Source organism: Saccoglossus kowalevskii, chromosome 15 (assembly GCF_978046115.1).
Source record: "Saccoglossus kowalevskii chromosome 15, keSacKowa6.1, whole genome shotgun sequence".
Taxonomy (NCBI): Eukaryota; Metazoa; Hemichordata; class Enteropneusta; family Harrimaniidae; genus Saccoglossus; species Saccoglossus kowalevskii.
Window position 1 is genome coordinate 31615330 of NC_140655.1, and position 16458 is coordinate 31631787.

A 16458-nucleotide genomic window follows, 5' to 3' on the forward strand; every position below is an offset into this window, starting at 1 on the left:
TATGTCTTTTTAAAAGGCTTCCATCATTCTCTGTTAGTAACAAACTTGTTATTCAGTTTTACTTATCGTTGGATGTCATTCCAGTTGTTTGACACCGCCTGAATGCTATCATATTCACTACCTAAACTCCTACGTAATCCACAGTCTTGAACTTCAATACAAAGACTGACAATATTGTGAATAGGTGATTTTGATGTTGAAATATGCTTCTTTTAATATTCTCACCGTATATATGGTGCGATAGATATATTTAGTTGCAATGATGTTTCTATGTGAAGGCAGACATAGAACACACAAATGAAAGAGTCTCTGTACAATTCTTTGTATACCAAACCCCTTCTGTAATATCAATGGATGAACACTCCTCCGAAAGTGTAATATTGTCGACCGCCCAGTTTTCAAATTAGACATTTGGATCATCAACTAAATTACCTGGAATATAAAATACGACATGGATGAATATCACGGGTGACATGTGACATGTGTGACTTGAATCTTTTACTTTTTGCTATTATATCATAATAGGTATAACAGCTTCTTTCCTCGGATAACCCCGCGACACATTTGACGTTTCATTATTATAAAACTATGTTCTGTAATTGTTAAACACTAAATATCACTTACCGATCCAGGCATTACGACTGTAGCCTTGGGGATTTGGGGATTAGTTCTAAATCAAAGTTCATCTATATTAATGAAAGCTTAACTAAGTATAACGCCAGTATCTTTCGCAATGCCAGAGAATTTGTTAAATCTCGAAAATGGTACACCGCTTGGACAAATTTCGGAATAACTTAGGCCACACTGATTTAATGTTATGGATGACATCCTCTGAAGACCCCAAAACTAATGCGAGAGGGCGAAAAAAAAATCCTGCCAAACAAAAAACTCTGCTAAAACCACAGGATTACGGGGCTGTTATTACGAATTGAACCAAAGTGTATCAAAAGATCAACAACAAGTCTTTATTTGTAGGAGGCACATATTGATGTACACATCTCGTACTGTATTACTGTCACAGGTATCATCACCTTTCATTTTGAAAAGGCAAGAGGATAAGGCAGATGCTAGCTTTGTCGAAGGCATACACATCAACTCAATACTAGTAATAAAGAAAAACTTACTGTGTTGTATTGAAAACAAATTTAGTTAAAAATGATCAATAAGTTTGTCAACATCAACCTGGAAATTAACGTATTTGACATTCAAACTACAGCTTTTAAAGTGACACTTCTGATAGACTAAGTGTATATACAAATGCTCTAGAACTACTTCAACTATGTAACAAATTATAAGAGGCTCGATATTGAAGAAAAAAAAAGAAAAAAAAAACACCAACAGAGAGTCAACAAAAAATTGGATGCAGAAAATTATGTACATGTATCTTGATGAAAATTTGTCATATGATCAAATTATTACTGACTGTGTGTGCTAGCAAATTATCGGAATCAGAATCCGTAAAAAAAATAAGAAGAAACTTTTCTTCACCCCGAAAGGAGTCTTCGGCCGAGGAGCTTCCGCTGCTTTCGTTGCATTTTTTTTGACTTCAATGCGGACAAAGCAACCAAACTGACTTGTCACCTGACCGACTTTTAGGCCACCATACACCTCCACTCCTCTCCCATTTCTTTCATCGTTGCAGAAGAAACGCGGGACAGCCACTCTAGACAATATGTCCTTAAAGTTGTCTGGGCGAAACTCGCTTGCCGCTACCGATCTCTAGTGAAGCTTTGTAAACGTCACTTTAATCTTCCTGGTCAACGTCAATTGCGTACCAGTCTACAACAATCCCTCCGTTTTACCACTGAACTGTTATGCTCACGTATTTTGGTGGTGTGGTCGCCATGTTGGATAATTTATGACAAAATTGGCATGTTTTGAGGCAATCTCCTTCCCACAGGTCTTTGCGCTTTACGTAACGCGCGTAACTGTGCGGAGTTTGGTTTTGAGGTAGTCCAAAACGAGTTTTACAACAAGTCGGCGCTTTGCGACAATATGACTCGGCAAGTTCCGGACAGAAAACCGATCTGTTGAGACTCGTCGTCGGAGATTTTTTTTTAATGCGTGCGCGGATGTCATCCATAAAATTAAGTCGGCGTGGCCTTACGTAAAGAAGTCGCGAGACAGCCGTGCCCAAACATTCTCAATGTTGAACACTGCAGAATAACAGTTTTCTCCTGTTTAGCTACTGAAGTTAAATGTTCTGTCTATATACACATTTGTTTGTTGTGAAAACTATGGCGCAGATTTAATGTATTTTAGTAGTGTACGTGTTTATTTTTGTCCATATATTAACACCGAATATCCATTGTTTACGTTATGTCATTACATTTAAATACTTAATTAGGGTCCAAAGAAAACGACGTGCTATTGTCAAAATACTTAAGATCACTCAGTATTACAATATGGTATATCAACAGGTAATTCCCAAACTTGAAATATATTATGGCTAGTTATAAAATATGTAGCATGAATGTACGAGGTCTCATGGATACTAAAAAAAGAAAAGATGTATTTAATTGGTTATGTGATAAGAACTGTGATATTTATTGTTTGCAAGAAACCCATTGCTCAGAAGGAGTAGTAAACAGATGGCAAAGTGAGTGGTCGGGGATGTTTTTGACCCATTTATTATCATTTATGAAATCTATGAAATCATTCTGGATTTATAAATTACTCTGTGGTGACTTTTATACATGGACAAACCTTTTTAATAGTCAACTAAAATTTAAACATCACTTACTCAAGCGTATGGGGGAAGAATAAATACGTTATATTAGACATACAGTATTGAGTGATAATCCATTTTGGAAAGATGTATTTACTGTATGGGAAGAAATTTGTATTACCAAAACAGAAGCAGATTATATTGTAAATCAACCACTTTAGTATAACCCAGCAATATTGGTAGGAAACAACACTGTAATGTATACACATTTGGTATCACAAAGGAATTGATGTAATCGGGGAATTATTGGATGAAAGTAAAAATATTATGTCATTGAATTTATTTGGCCAAAAATGGAATATTACTCCAAAGTTTCTTCAGTATCAATCTTTAATTACTGCAATCCCCAAATATTGGAAAACAAAACTAAAAAAATAAAATAAACAGACAACATGCAAGACGGATGTCAGTTATATTCCATGTGGCAATATGAAAATATCTAAAACTATTTATAGTTATTACTTACGTCAATTAAATCTAAAAACAAAACCACTTTCTGCTGTAAAAAAGATGGAGCGAGTGCTTTACTTTGCAAACTGAAGAATTTCAAGATATTTTCATTCTGCCATAAACTACGGACGATGTATCATTGAGAAATGTTCAATTTCGAATATTACATAGAATAGGCCATTCCCGTGACCTTTGCTTGACCCAGGTGTATTTACATCCGGGTACTTTTTACAGTGTGGAGCGGCCATTTTGAATTTAGTCGCTGATTGAGATAAACATGCCTTACAATTGCTGTGTCCCGTTATGCTTCAATAATTCATCAAAGAATAAGAATTTACATTTCTACCGACTACCAAAGCAGGAAACATTGTTAAAGACGTATACAGTGCTTATTAGAAATGACACACTGAAGGCGGAGTCCAAACAAAAGCGAATTTGTAGCGCCCATTTTTACGGAGAAGAAAAGCAGTGGGGAAGCCATTTACCTACCATTTTCCCGTGGACGAAGTTGAAGCCTTCAAGAAAGCCTCCAAAAGAACGTAAACCATTAAAAAATGAGTTATCTGAGTCAAAAGCAGCACTTGAACAAAGCAGTCGAAGTAATAATGTATTGGATAAAAGAAGAGTCGGAAGAACTTGTGGAGCTACGAAACCAAGTAAGCAAAATGGCGGAACTGTTGGAAGAAAACAAAAGCGAGGTAGACCATCTAGAAAATGAAAATAAGCAGCTAAAGGGTGAACTAGACATGCATAGACAAAATGAACATAAACAGCACACTGAAAATATGCAACTCAAGAATGTGGTCGACCAGCTAAGAAATGGAGCGTTTGTTATTGAGAAGTTCAAAAATAGTGACGATGACATATCTTTCTATACTGGATTTCCTGACTTCGAACGTTTTAAGATTTGTTTTGAATATTTCGGTAATTCAGTCAACCAGACCACCTCGCCCAGGGATAAATTGACACCCATGAATCAGTTCTTCCTAGTTATGTGTATCCTAGGCTGCGACTTGGACTGTTTGCAAAAGACCTAGCTGAACGTTTTAATGTTTCGAAGACTACTGTGTCTAGAATATTCAACAAGTGGGTAAATTTAATGTATCGCGACCTCAAAGAGATTGATACATGGCCATCAAGGGAACTGGTTGATATGAATATGCCACAGTGTTTTAATGATAAATATCCTGCTACTAGAGTAATAATAGATGCAACTGAGATAGAAATGGAAATCCATCATCACCTGACATGCAGTCCATCACATACTCCTGTTACAAAAGTCGTAACACAGTGAAGGTTTTAATTGGAATTACACCCAGTGGAGCAGTCTCATTTGTATCTGATTTTTACACAGGTATGTTGTTTTAAAGTATGTGTTAAGATGAATTTAATATATTATGATTCTTCTGGTGTAATAATATTTTAATAACCGTATTGACTAATTTACAAAATGCACCCCACCACACACACATAATAATTTTGTTATAACAAATGGAAATAATTTATCATTTCAGGGTCAATCTCAGACAAGGAGATTACCAAACTGAGCAAACTGCCAGAAAAAATTGGAGCGTGGAGATGGTGTTATGGCCGACAAAGGACTTGATATACAAGACCATTTGGCAGCTACTGGTGCAATTTTAAATATACCACCATTTGTAACTGCAGGTGAGCAGATGTCAATAGAATATGTTATTGAAACTCGCAGTATTGCATCCGTTCGAATCCATGTAGAAAGATGTATGGAGAGACTAAAGAACTACCATATATTTGATAGAATCATACCTATTTCATTATGTGGGATAGCAAATCAAATGTTCTATATTTGTGCCATTCTAACAAACTTTCTACCTCCTTTGATACCAGAGGCTAACAAGAAACAGATTGTATACAGTTGATGTTGTATTATTTATTAAGATAATACTGTATTTTTAAATAAAGGAATAAATTAATAAACAGTTGCACTTAAAACATGGTGTTTAAATTATTTAAATTTACATACAGTATGTGTGAGTATTGTTATGGCACCAATAATAAAAAAAAATAAGTTGTAAATTATGTATAATTGTTAATAGTATGCACTCGAAAATGTAAAAAAGAAACATTCAAAAATAAATATCAGTTTAATTTTTGTTTTATGCGGTAACAACACTTCAATAAAAACCAGCAAATATGTTTTTTTTCCTATATTTCAGATAAAACTTGTCAAAAATCAGTGAAAAATAAATTCCATACAAAACACCCAAAATGTATTTTCAGCAAAAATTAATTCCAGCTAAAATAAAGTATTTTACAGTATCAGATTAGAGCTGGATAGTTTAATCACTTCTCTGCTTATAGGTGAACAGCTCTGGAAATAGAGGATAACCCTGTTTAATTCTGCAGCTCAACATTTTTGGAACAAAGTCTGTATAAAATGTCAGAATCTTGGGGAAAACAGTATTCTGTACCAGTTGGGGTCTCTGTGTATACCATAAAGTCACACTATTTTGATTTAGTGACAGCCATCTGACAATATACCCACAGGGGCCTGGCGATCTATTCGTCTCAATGCATGGACGTCCATGGGACCGAGCGACTATGTCCCGGTACAGGACCTTGTCCTTGCTCAAAATAATAGAAATTATAGAATTAAAACAGTTTAGTAATGTGAATCAAGCATATGTTATTAAATTTAATCATCACGCTCCGAAACCACGAAAATCACTAATACTTGTTTCCGGCCGATCAGCTTGCACTATATATCAGACAAGGGAGGAAACAAAATGTGCACACATTTATCTAGCAGCCGAAAATCACACCTCAAAATACAAAATACCTTGTACAAACCAGTTACGAGTGCTTATAAGACACTGAACTATCGCAAAATGTTGTCCGATTACATATAAATCATATATTTTTCCAGATTTTACGCATTTGTGACGAAATTTGACAAATTCTATTCTCTGTGATACCAGCCTTCAGGTTGTGTCAATCTGCGCATGCGTGCACGCCCTCAAACGCTAAGAATGCATTTCATTTTTTTGCTGCCAGAGTTTGAAATTCTCAACTATGCATAATCATTTATATACACAATTCTATATTGCCTTACCTGATTTTCTCAATTTAGTTGAAATATCAAACAGGATGCTTCAGATTTATCTCGAATGATAATAAATAGTTGAGAACTCTGGCAGCAAAGAAAGGAAAAGGAGACGAATAGATCGTCAGGCCCCTGTGATTGTACCTGGTAGAAATACTGGTGATTCTTGCTGAGGTACAGATAGCCTGCGGAGTGCTTTTTAAGATAGAATGCATTCCCACGTTCTTCACACAGCTTTTTTATTGACAAAGCAGACATTGGGCACTTGATTTCCAAACACCCCACACTTGGTCGGCTTGTTGTATCTATAACTTTTCTGTCAATGAGTGTTCAGGCATGACAGCAAGTCCTGCTTCTGATATGGAAACACCATAACCTTTATTTATCATATGTTGTGTATATGCAGCTGCAGCCTTTTGGTACATATTTTGACCTGCTGTATCTCATGATTTTTTTTAATGATATTATCAGGGGGTGTTGTCTGCTGCCAACTCATATTACCTATGACTGAAGTAGTAATTCTGGCACATCTATGTTCAAACCATATTTCATTTTCCGACTGCCCCCTGGTTTCAAGTTCAATGTTGAACACTTTTTCATTGTCAAGCTTTTGTTTGTCAATAAATGATTTACAAGATATCTGGAATTGTTCGTCTTTTGATGATGGGTATGTTGTGTCTTGGTTATGTGGTACAGCAGGTGACGGTGGTGCTGCAGGTTGTAGTTTGTCTTGCACAGATGTAGAAAGTGTATCGGAATTACTACTACTACTACTTGGTGAATCTAGGTAAGTGTCAGTGTTTGCTGGTTTATCAATATCAAGCTGACTGCTGTTATTTGAAGACAGCAGTGAGTATGTGTGGTCCGCAATGATAGCTCTGTGTAACAATGCAAATGGCATTACATGTAGGAAACCACAAGTCTTCCACTATTGTACTGTAGGTTCTCCAATTTATATCGCATCTGATGTACTCTCTCAGCATTATTGCCAACTGTGGCTTGATGTCTTGGATCACTGTGTTTGTTAACAGTTTTGACTTTTGTTGTTTTACCTGGTTGGTGTTTCTTGAAAACTGCACGGTGGATTGGTATGTTGTCCATCTTTGGTTTCCGGGTTGGTACACTCCACTGCTGTGGTCTTGATGTGCATGAGGTATTTTGAAACTGTGTGTGTTTGCCTTTAGAATAATCAGTTAGTCCATACAACATTGCAGCAACATGGCAACACATCCCTGACAAACCAGCCACACATGTGCAGTGGGCAAACTGGATCATTAAATTTGCTTTGCGGATGGCAATGTAAGTGCTGTAGACAGTTCTCTTCATTGATGAGAGAATTATTGCCTTCAGGTAGACAAATGGTGATTCTTCAGACATGTTATGATATTTTATACTTTGTATATGACCAGCACAGTATATTCTATAACCTTTGCCAAACTGTTTATCAGTACCCTTTGCTTTCACATTTAAATGTGGTTGGTTTACAAGGAAATGCCACATAGCACTGTAGTCAACTTCAGGTACCTGGAAGAAACAGAAAATGCGATTCGTAAACCTGAGAAAGCGCAGAAAGTAACAGATTGTTATTATAACTGGAAAGTGTTTTATAATAATAAAAATCATTATTACCATTATAAAGAATTTTTTTCAGTTACAGGTAAATAAAATAATTTAATATCATGTTAAAATACTAAAATACCTAATACATATACTATTGACATATTAAGTTAAAAGTGTAAATAATAATAAAATATGAAATTTAAGAAACAGTTAAATGTATATCATATACTATTTTTAAAGTAGTCCAAACTGTTTTAATAACCAATGCAGACATTATTCTAACTTAAACTGCTGAATAAACTTACTTTAGATAAATCACTAATCCATCCTTCCTCAGGTGGGATGATAAATTCACTGCTCAATGCCGATGGACATTGTATCCCTCTTCCTTCAAGCTTTCTTTTAATATTTGCCCCATATCATGATCCACCAAGATTTTATCTAAACCACCTGATATATAATCACGAACTCTAAAACAAAAGAGGAGGAAGTGTGTAAGACAATAAATTATAAAGTCCCACCTAATAATAAAAAAATCTCCAAAGTGAGAACAGGTACACAATGGTATTGACAAGGATGTCTAGAAGTCTATACAACTATGCTACAAAAATATACCAAATACAACTTACAAGAACACACCAAAAATCGAATGGTTTTATTAAGACACTCGTATTTATATTCCCTATATATAAAATATGTTCTGAGAATGAAATAAGTTTACAGTATAAATTGTGATGCACAGCTTTACTTCTTCTAACGATTTTAAACATGTCAGTTACGCCAGTAAAATCAGCCAGTTATTTTTAATTTTAAAAAGTCACAATATTTGGAATGTTTTTATTCACCAAGGAATAAAATAGTGAACATAGCAACCGACAGACATTTAAACTACAAGGGTACTATGTGATGACATCTAAAAGTCAACGCGATGTGATTTATTATCTCTTAACTAGGTCAGATTTTCTTCCCAATGTAGTTGCTCCATGTCTACATTGTAATAACCACCATCTTAGTTGTTTGATAGTTGCATCTGCTGGGTCAGAAACTAATAATTTTGCGCCTGGAATATCTTCTTCAAGGAGATCGACATTAGCTGTGGTCACCCATTTTGTTTTGGCACACCGTCAAAAGTACCCGGATGTAAACATCCTGGCTCAAGCAAAGGTCACGGGAATGGCCTATTGCACCAACTAAGTTACTTGCATTGGTAGAGGATGAAAGACATAATATTGGTTATACCTTCAAATTCAAACATAAATCACCTCTCCCTTTTAAATTTCCTAGTACTTTTTGCGAAATTGCATATTATGCGGTGTAAATGGAAACAGGTACAGCCAAGTATATAGGCATGGACAAAAAATTTTAACCTTTAATACTGAGTATTCCAAGGCCATACAGAAAGATTATATACATGGATTCAAAAGTATATGGGACCCCCCTGTTTGATTTAATGGAGTTACTCTAAATTATTGTTTTTTGGTTTTTTTCATCTTAATTTGTATGGTGTTATGTTATTTTGTTTTGTATTGATATTATATATATATATATATAAACACTACAGCCAATACATGAATTCTGTACACGATCAACAACAAACCGGTTTAATGGTTCGTTACTTATGTTTACCAATAATGCCCCAGCCCTATTATTAGAAAAGTGGTATATATATATATATATATATATATATATATATATATATATATATATATATATATGATTAGGTAATAAGACCCACACGACAAGACAAACAAGTAGATATTCTTTTACAAGAAACTATGAGTAACCTGATATATGTCTATTGAAAAAGAAATGATCGCCTGTGTGCACATACAGCTGCAATTATATAATTTATGATGAAATGTAACATTAGAAACCCAGTACTATACTCACATTTTGCAATGCTGAAAGTTATCTGAATAGTTCCCAGAGAACGAGTCTCCTAAATATAAATAACACTTGTTGTCTTCTGCCATTTCCTATCCAACAATTAAAAATTATCATCACACATTGACTTGTGTTGGTGATTTGCAACAGTGTAGAAACTACCAACAGAATATAATATATAAGTTAAATGCTGTGTTTAAGATCAAACTTCGTCTTGTAACATTCTGTCTCGAATTGCTTACCACAAGGACATTTAGTAGAAGCATCGATATCTGTGAACAAATTACAATTATGTCTCTGTAACGTAAACAGATTATTCAGGTTTAAACCCAGTCAATTTAGCGGCAAATCATGTCTAACCTGCCACTAATAATGTCTTTTCATGATACCAAACACAAATAGATATCCCCCTGAATAACATTCCAGAAATCTAACAACAACTATAAGTAGGGGGAATTGTTAAATGAAATATTAATTTCATTTCTCAATATTTGCACCAAAGCCAAGGATCCTTCTAGTCAGTGGTTATGTGATTGCCATTTAATTTCTAAAATCCAATGAATGAAAATACAGATGCTGGCTTAAGCTATCAATATCTGTCTTATCATTTGCTAGAAAGGGTACCTGTGTGTTCGATGCATATAGATAGTGCCATGACAGTCATGCAAAACTTATGTAACGAATCCCTTGCTTTCTGAGGTTATGCCCGTGTAGAGCAAAGATTTTCACCCTTTTGCATAGAATGATTTATTATTCTGTAATTCAGAAATTTACATTGACAATAAGTTTGTTTAAAATCTAAACATTGAATTTTCAAAGTTTGAATATGACTAATTAATTATAATATATAATATATTATAATTATCTAACATTAAATAATTATTAAGCAAATTTAAAATGATGGACTGTGTTATTGTACAACAATGTAAGTAATACTGAATAAGCCACAATTTGAAGAAAAAAATACAGTGAAAAGTTACAAAATCTGTCTGAGTTGAGCACATCTTGCGCTGACACATTTGCTTTACATGATTGTTATAAAAATATAGTTATGACTCATGAGTGTATTTTCCCTCCTCTCGTCATAAGATTGTTATATGTATCCTATATGATCGCTGACTAAAAGAACCCTGTTACATTTAAAGAAAGATTGATTTAACTACTTTCACCTGGTTAGTTTTATTAGGTTATTACTTAATTTCAATTAATTAGTGGTAGGTTTAATATTTATTGTGTGGACTATTATATGTTTTATTTCTACTGCCTTGAATATCACTATTGCTACTTATAATACTACTACTACTACTACAGGTGTGCGCACGTGTTTTTGCGGAGCTCCTGGTTTTTGGTGGTGGTGAGCTAATTCTGGCCTTTGTAGGCGCTTTATTTTGTAAATTATTTGATATATCGGTTTGTAAATATCCAGTGTCATTCATTGTAAATAATTTAGTTGATTCTGCCCGCGTGTTGCGGGTTTTTTGGTGTTGTTCTGGTCCTTGGTGAGTGGTGTCGAGCGCAGGGCAAGATGGCCGCTGCACAAACAAAGCAATTCCATACACCATCTGGCAGACTCACTCGCAACCACGCGATTAGATGTGAGAATATTGAAGGCGTGCCTGTCAACACATATGTGGAAGCCGTGGCTGAAATGATCGAGGGAAACAATATTGTAGCAGCATCTCGCATGAACAGGTCTGTCATTGTTTTCTTGTCTGATATCACCTCCATTGAATTCTTGTCGGCATGTGGTCTTAATATTGGCGATCAACACATTGCTGTTGAACCGCTAGTACGTCCTTCAACAAAATTGATACTCTCCAATGTCCCTCCGTTTTTACCAAATGAAGCCATTACACACGCACTGGCACCTTATGGCCGTGTTATTAGCTCTGTTCGAGCGATCCCGCTTGGTTGTAGGAAACCAGAACTAAAGCACGTAAAATCTTTTAGGCGGCAAGTGTACGTGCACTTGAAAGAGGTTGATATAAACGGTTTATTGCCAATAATCTATGAAGGAATAAAATACAACGTTTATGTTTCAACCGATGAATTGGTGTGTTTTGGTTGCCATGAAAAAGGTCACACGCGACGAAACTGTCCTGGCACGCGCCCCATTGTTATGCAAAAACCGTCAAACAATGAAAGCAATCATGATAAAATTACTGAATTGAATGAGACACATAGCAACACGTGCGAGCAAAACGAACAACAACAAACAGGTGAACAAAGCAGTGTAAATAATGCTGATGTTGAACTGACAAACGATGATGGTATACCAGGTGAGAATCTAGAGAATATGAATTTAACTCAACAAAATATCCCTAAAAAGCGTAGTAGATCAAAATCACCGGATAACAGAAATAACACTGGTAAATCTAAAAAAGTGCAAACTGAAAATGATGTAAATAATGGTTCTAAAATAATTGAATTAACTGATAAACATGTTGATATTATACCAATAGATGAAGAGAGGGTACTAACCCCTCCTTCACATACTTTACTGCCGGAAGATAAAAACATACCGGCAGTAGAGCCCCTTTCTTCATCAGAGGACATTCAAGTTGTTCCTCCCCATATTTATGCTAATGTGAATATAACTAAGGAGCCCATCATTACCCCTGACGCCGTAGATAATGTGTCTTCGTCGCCAGGTAAGGCTTGTTCTGAGACTGCTATGGATAGTAGTCCTCCTCTGACAACGTCTCCTTCTTTTTCACCCTTGTCGACTGTTTCGCTCTCATTATCAGGTCAGTCCAGATTTGATGATTCGTCACAAGACATGTTTGCTGTCCCTTTAACGCCAGTTGACGAAATACGAGCAAATGAAGACACCTGTGACAATGATGATACGACCTCTGTTGCATCCGAGATGTCAGATATGTCGGATGTCTCGGTCACCGCTGATTCTGAGACAGTATTTTCAAATGAGTCTATCAAGGAATTTCTAACATCAACTATGCACTCAAAAAAGTTTATTGAAAACTGTATCGATTTTCACCCTAATCTCAAAAGTTTGGCCAATAAACTCATGAATTATCGACGAACGCAGGCACTAAACACGTCGCAAAAAGCACGCATACAAAAACTTGTCAATAAAATAAAAGCATATATTAAAGCAACTGGTCGTACTGTAGTCAGTTTGTAAATGTTTTATTATTCATAATTTTACAATGGAGTCATCAATCACATGCAGTACATTGAATGTTAATGGTTGTCGAGATTCGTTTAAGAGATATAAAACGTTTGAATTTTTGAAACGTAATCATCCTTGTGATTTTTACCTGCTCCAAGAGACACATTCACTCCCCCAAGACGAGAATACTTGGAGGCTCATTTGGCGAGGTGATGGCGTTTTTTCTCATGGCACGTCTAACAGTGCAGGAGTTGCTATCCTTTTCAAACCTACAACGAAAGTAGACATTATTGCTAAACATGATGTGCAACCAGGTCGTCTAATACATGTTCATGCTCGGGTTAATAATACACCTATCCATATCATTAATGTGTATGCGCCTACTAACGGTCCTGAGAGGCTTGAATCGTTCCAGATGTTAAAACGCCATCTAAACACATTAAGTGATGATCCTATTATTATTGGAGGTGACTTCAATTGTACCACTGCGCCCGACGTTGATCGCAATGGAGGTTCAGAGCCAGATATGCGGACTTCAAACTTACTGAGCACTATCATGCGACGGTTTAAACTTGTTGACAGTTGGCGCCATTACCATGGTGATACAAAACAGTATTCCTGGGGCCGTGGTAATACACTGGTTCGCTTAGATAGATTTTATATCAATAAACATCTATGTAATAAAGTTAAAACCGTTGAAATTCATAATTCATCTCTTGCACTCTCTGACCATTCTTTGGTTTTTATTAATATATCTCATAATAACTCCGATCGCCGCAATCCACTTTGGTGCTTGAATACCAGTGTTTTAGAAGACGAAGATTATGTTGGTTTAATTTCCGATTTTTGGTTGAGTTGGCAAAAGGAACGTGATAGATTTGATAAAATCCAGATTTGGTGGGATGTTGGGAAACATAAAGTTAAACTTTTGACACAACAGTATTGTTATCATAAACATAACAACTACAAACTATGCACTAATGATCTGGAATCTGAAATACGATCACTCGAGAAAAAATTAAAACACAACACACCACTTCCTAGGCAGTATACTGAGAAAAAAGAATTACTTGCGCGCTTAGTAAATCACGCAGCCAAAGGTGCCGCAACTCGCGCGCGCCATAAGTTTCTTAATGAAACTGATATTTGTAATTCTTTCTTTTCAAGTTTAGAAAAACAAAATGGGAAAAAGAAAGCCATTGTTCATCTTTCACGACACGATGGCACCATTACTGAAAACTCGAGTGAAATTCAAAGGCTTACTCGATCTTTTTACCAAAATCTGTATAGCCCGGATCCAATTGACACCAATGCACAAAATATCATTCTTGCAGGGTTACCCCAAGTCGCTGCAGAAGACCGCGAGGACCTCGATAGTGAAATTACTTTCGATGAATTGAATAAAACACTTGGGCTGCTACCACGGGGTCGCACGCCGGGGTTGGATGGCCTGCCAAACGAATTCTATCAAACGTTTTGGCATGTTATAGGCAGAGATCTGCATGCGGTCATTATAACATCTATTGATGACGGCGTGTTACCACTCTCGTTCTCGCGTGCAGTCGTAACTCTCCTCCCCAAAAAGGGTGATAACACCAAGCTCAAAAATTGGCGCCCTGTTAGTCTGCTCGGTAGCGACTATAAACTATTCACTAAAACGCTTTCACTGCGTCTCCGCCCGGTTATGGGCACTATTGTTCATCCCGACCAAAGTTGTAGTATACCTAATCGACGTATTCGCGATAACATAAACCTCCTACGGGATTCCATTGACTACGCTAATACATCTAATATCCCACTTGGCATCGTAGCTCTGGACCAGGAAAAGGCTTTCGATAGAGTACATCACTCGTACCTCTCGTGTGCTCTGTCAGCCTTTGGCTTTGGTTCACGGTTTATTGCGTATATCAAACTTATGTATGGTAATGCTCAGTCACTTGTTCGTGTAAATGGTGCGCTCACGTCTCCTGTTATGTTTTCCAGAGGGATTAGACAAGGCTGTTCATTGTCATCTCAACTTTATGTCTTAGCGATTGAACCCCTTCTAGACAAAATTCGAAATGACGATGGTATTCTTGGCCTTCAAATACCTGAAAGTAACGGCTACCGATGCAAATTAACCGCCTACGCTGATGATGTTGAATTCCTTATGACACGTGATCAAGACTTCAATAAGCTTGCATACTGGCTTCGTGTCTATGAACAAGCATCTAATGCAAGAATAAATTACGAAAAATCCAAAGGGCTTTGGGCTGGCGGGTGGCGCAATCGTAACGAGTCGCCACTAGGTATTAAATGGAATAATGTGGGACTAAAATTGCTTGGCGTATATCTGGGTAATACGAAATCTTACGAGGACAAAAACTGGCCAGAACTAGTACAAAAAGTTGAAGGCAAAATCGCCTTCTGGTCTAAATTCGCCGCAGGAATGTCCTATAGAGGGCGTGTTCTCGTCGTAAATCAACTTGTTTCATCACAACTTTTACACCGGCTCATCAGTCTTGCTTCTCCCTCTGAAACGATAAGTTATATCCAGTCAATATTTATTGAGTTCTTGTGGCAAGGTCGTCACTGGATAACTGCTGAGACGCTCTATCTGCCACTTGAGAACGGAGGACACAATTTGATTCACCTACAATCTCGTATTAATGCTAATCGTGTTCAATATATTCAAAGATATTTGTATAGTGATTATGATCATCCCAGTTTCAAATTCACAGATTACTATTTCAGTAAAGTAGGCAATTTGATGCTCACCAAGCGTCTGCTTGCAACTAATATAACATTACCACTTCCAAACTTACCTGGAGTTTACGCTGGGCTGTTACACTGCTGGAATTCGCTTGCAAAAAGGCGTAAAATCAATGATACTAATCCGGTCAGTCTCCTCAATGAACCACTTTTTAATAATCCTTTACTTTGTCTTCCTACCTTTAATGAGACTTTTTTGATGAAATTTCTCCCGGCGGCCGGGATCACCAAGATACATGACCTAGTCGATAAACAGAGTAAAGCATGGTCTTCGAGTACGGAGATATACAACAAACTTAATATCCGATCGGAACGCACACTACATCTCCATTTAAAATCATTACATCAAAGTATTCCTGAGAAATGGAAAGTAACAATCAACACTTACCTGAATAGTAACGAGATTAAATCACCCCAACCCTGGAATGACTACTACCAACTTCATCATTCTAATGAAATAAACTTGCCCCAATATAAACTAGAAAAAGGGACAGTGTATAAATACATGATTACATTGCTTCATAATAAACGGCATCCGGATAAATGTGACACAGTGTGGCGGGAAATTTTGAATCTCTCGGACGAAGATAAACCAAACTTCAAAGCATGCTATGCTTCCCCGGTTACTAAGTTAGAAGGGGACTTACAGTGGCGCATTATACATGGAGCATACACTACTGGCAGATTTCTGGTTCATGCCAATTTTTCGCAATCGAACACGTGCCCACTTTGCGGGGACAACGACTCCTTACGTCACATATTTCTTGATTGTCCTGTTATTGTTCCTCTGTACAACTGTATCAAAACAATAATAAAAAATCTTGTTGTATCCGATGCTGACATACCTGTGTGGTGGTTTATTTTATTGCC

At 36.5% G+C, this 16458-nt stretch overlaps 1 long non-coding RNA gene and 1 pseudogene across 1 annotated transcript; both read right to left on the minus strand.

Annotated features, from left to right (window-relative positions):
• Positions 1–4700: 4700 nt before the first annotated feature.
• LOC144350796 (uncharacterized) lies at positions 4701–9793 on the minus strand (annotated as a pseudogene).
• Positions 9794–12838: 3045 nt separating this feature from the next.
• On the minus strand, positions 12839–16058 carry LOC146734325 (uncharacterized). Its single transcript, XR_014931731.1, has 3 exons — positions 15977–16058; positions 15642–15829; positions 12839–13106 (listed from the first exon to the last, which is right to left on the minus strand). It is a non-coding gene; the product is annotated as an uncharacterized LOC146734325 (long non-coding RNA).
• Positions 16059–16458: the final 400 nt, after the last annotated feature.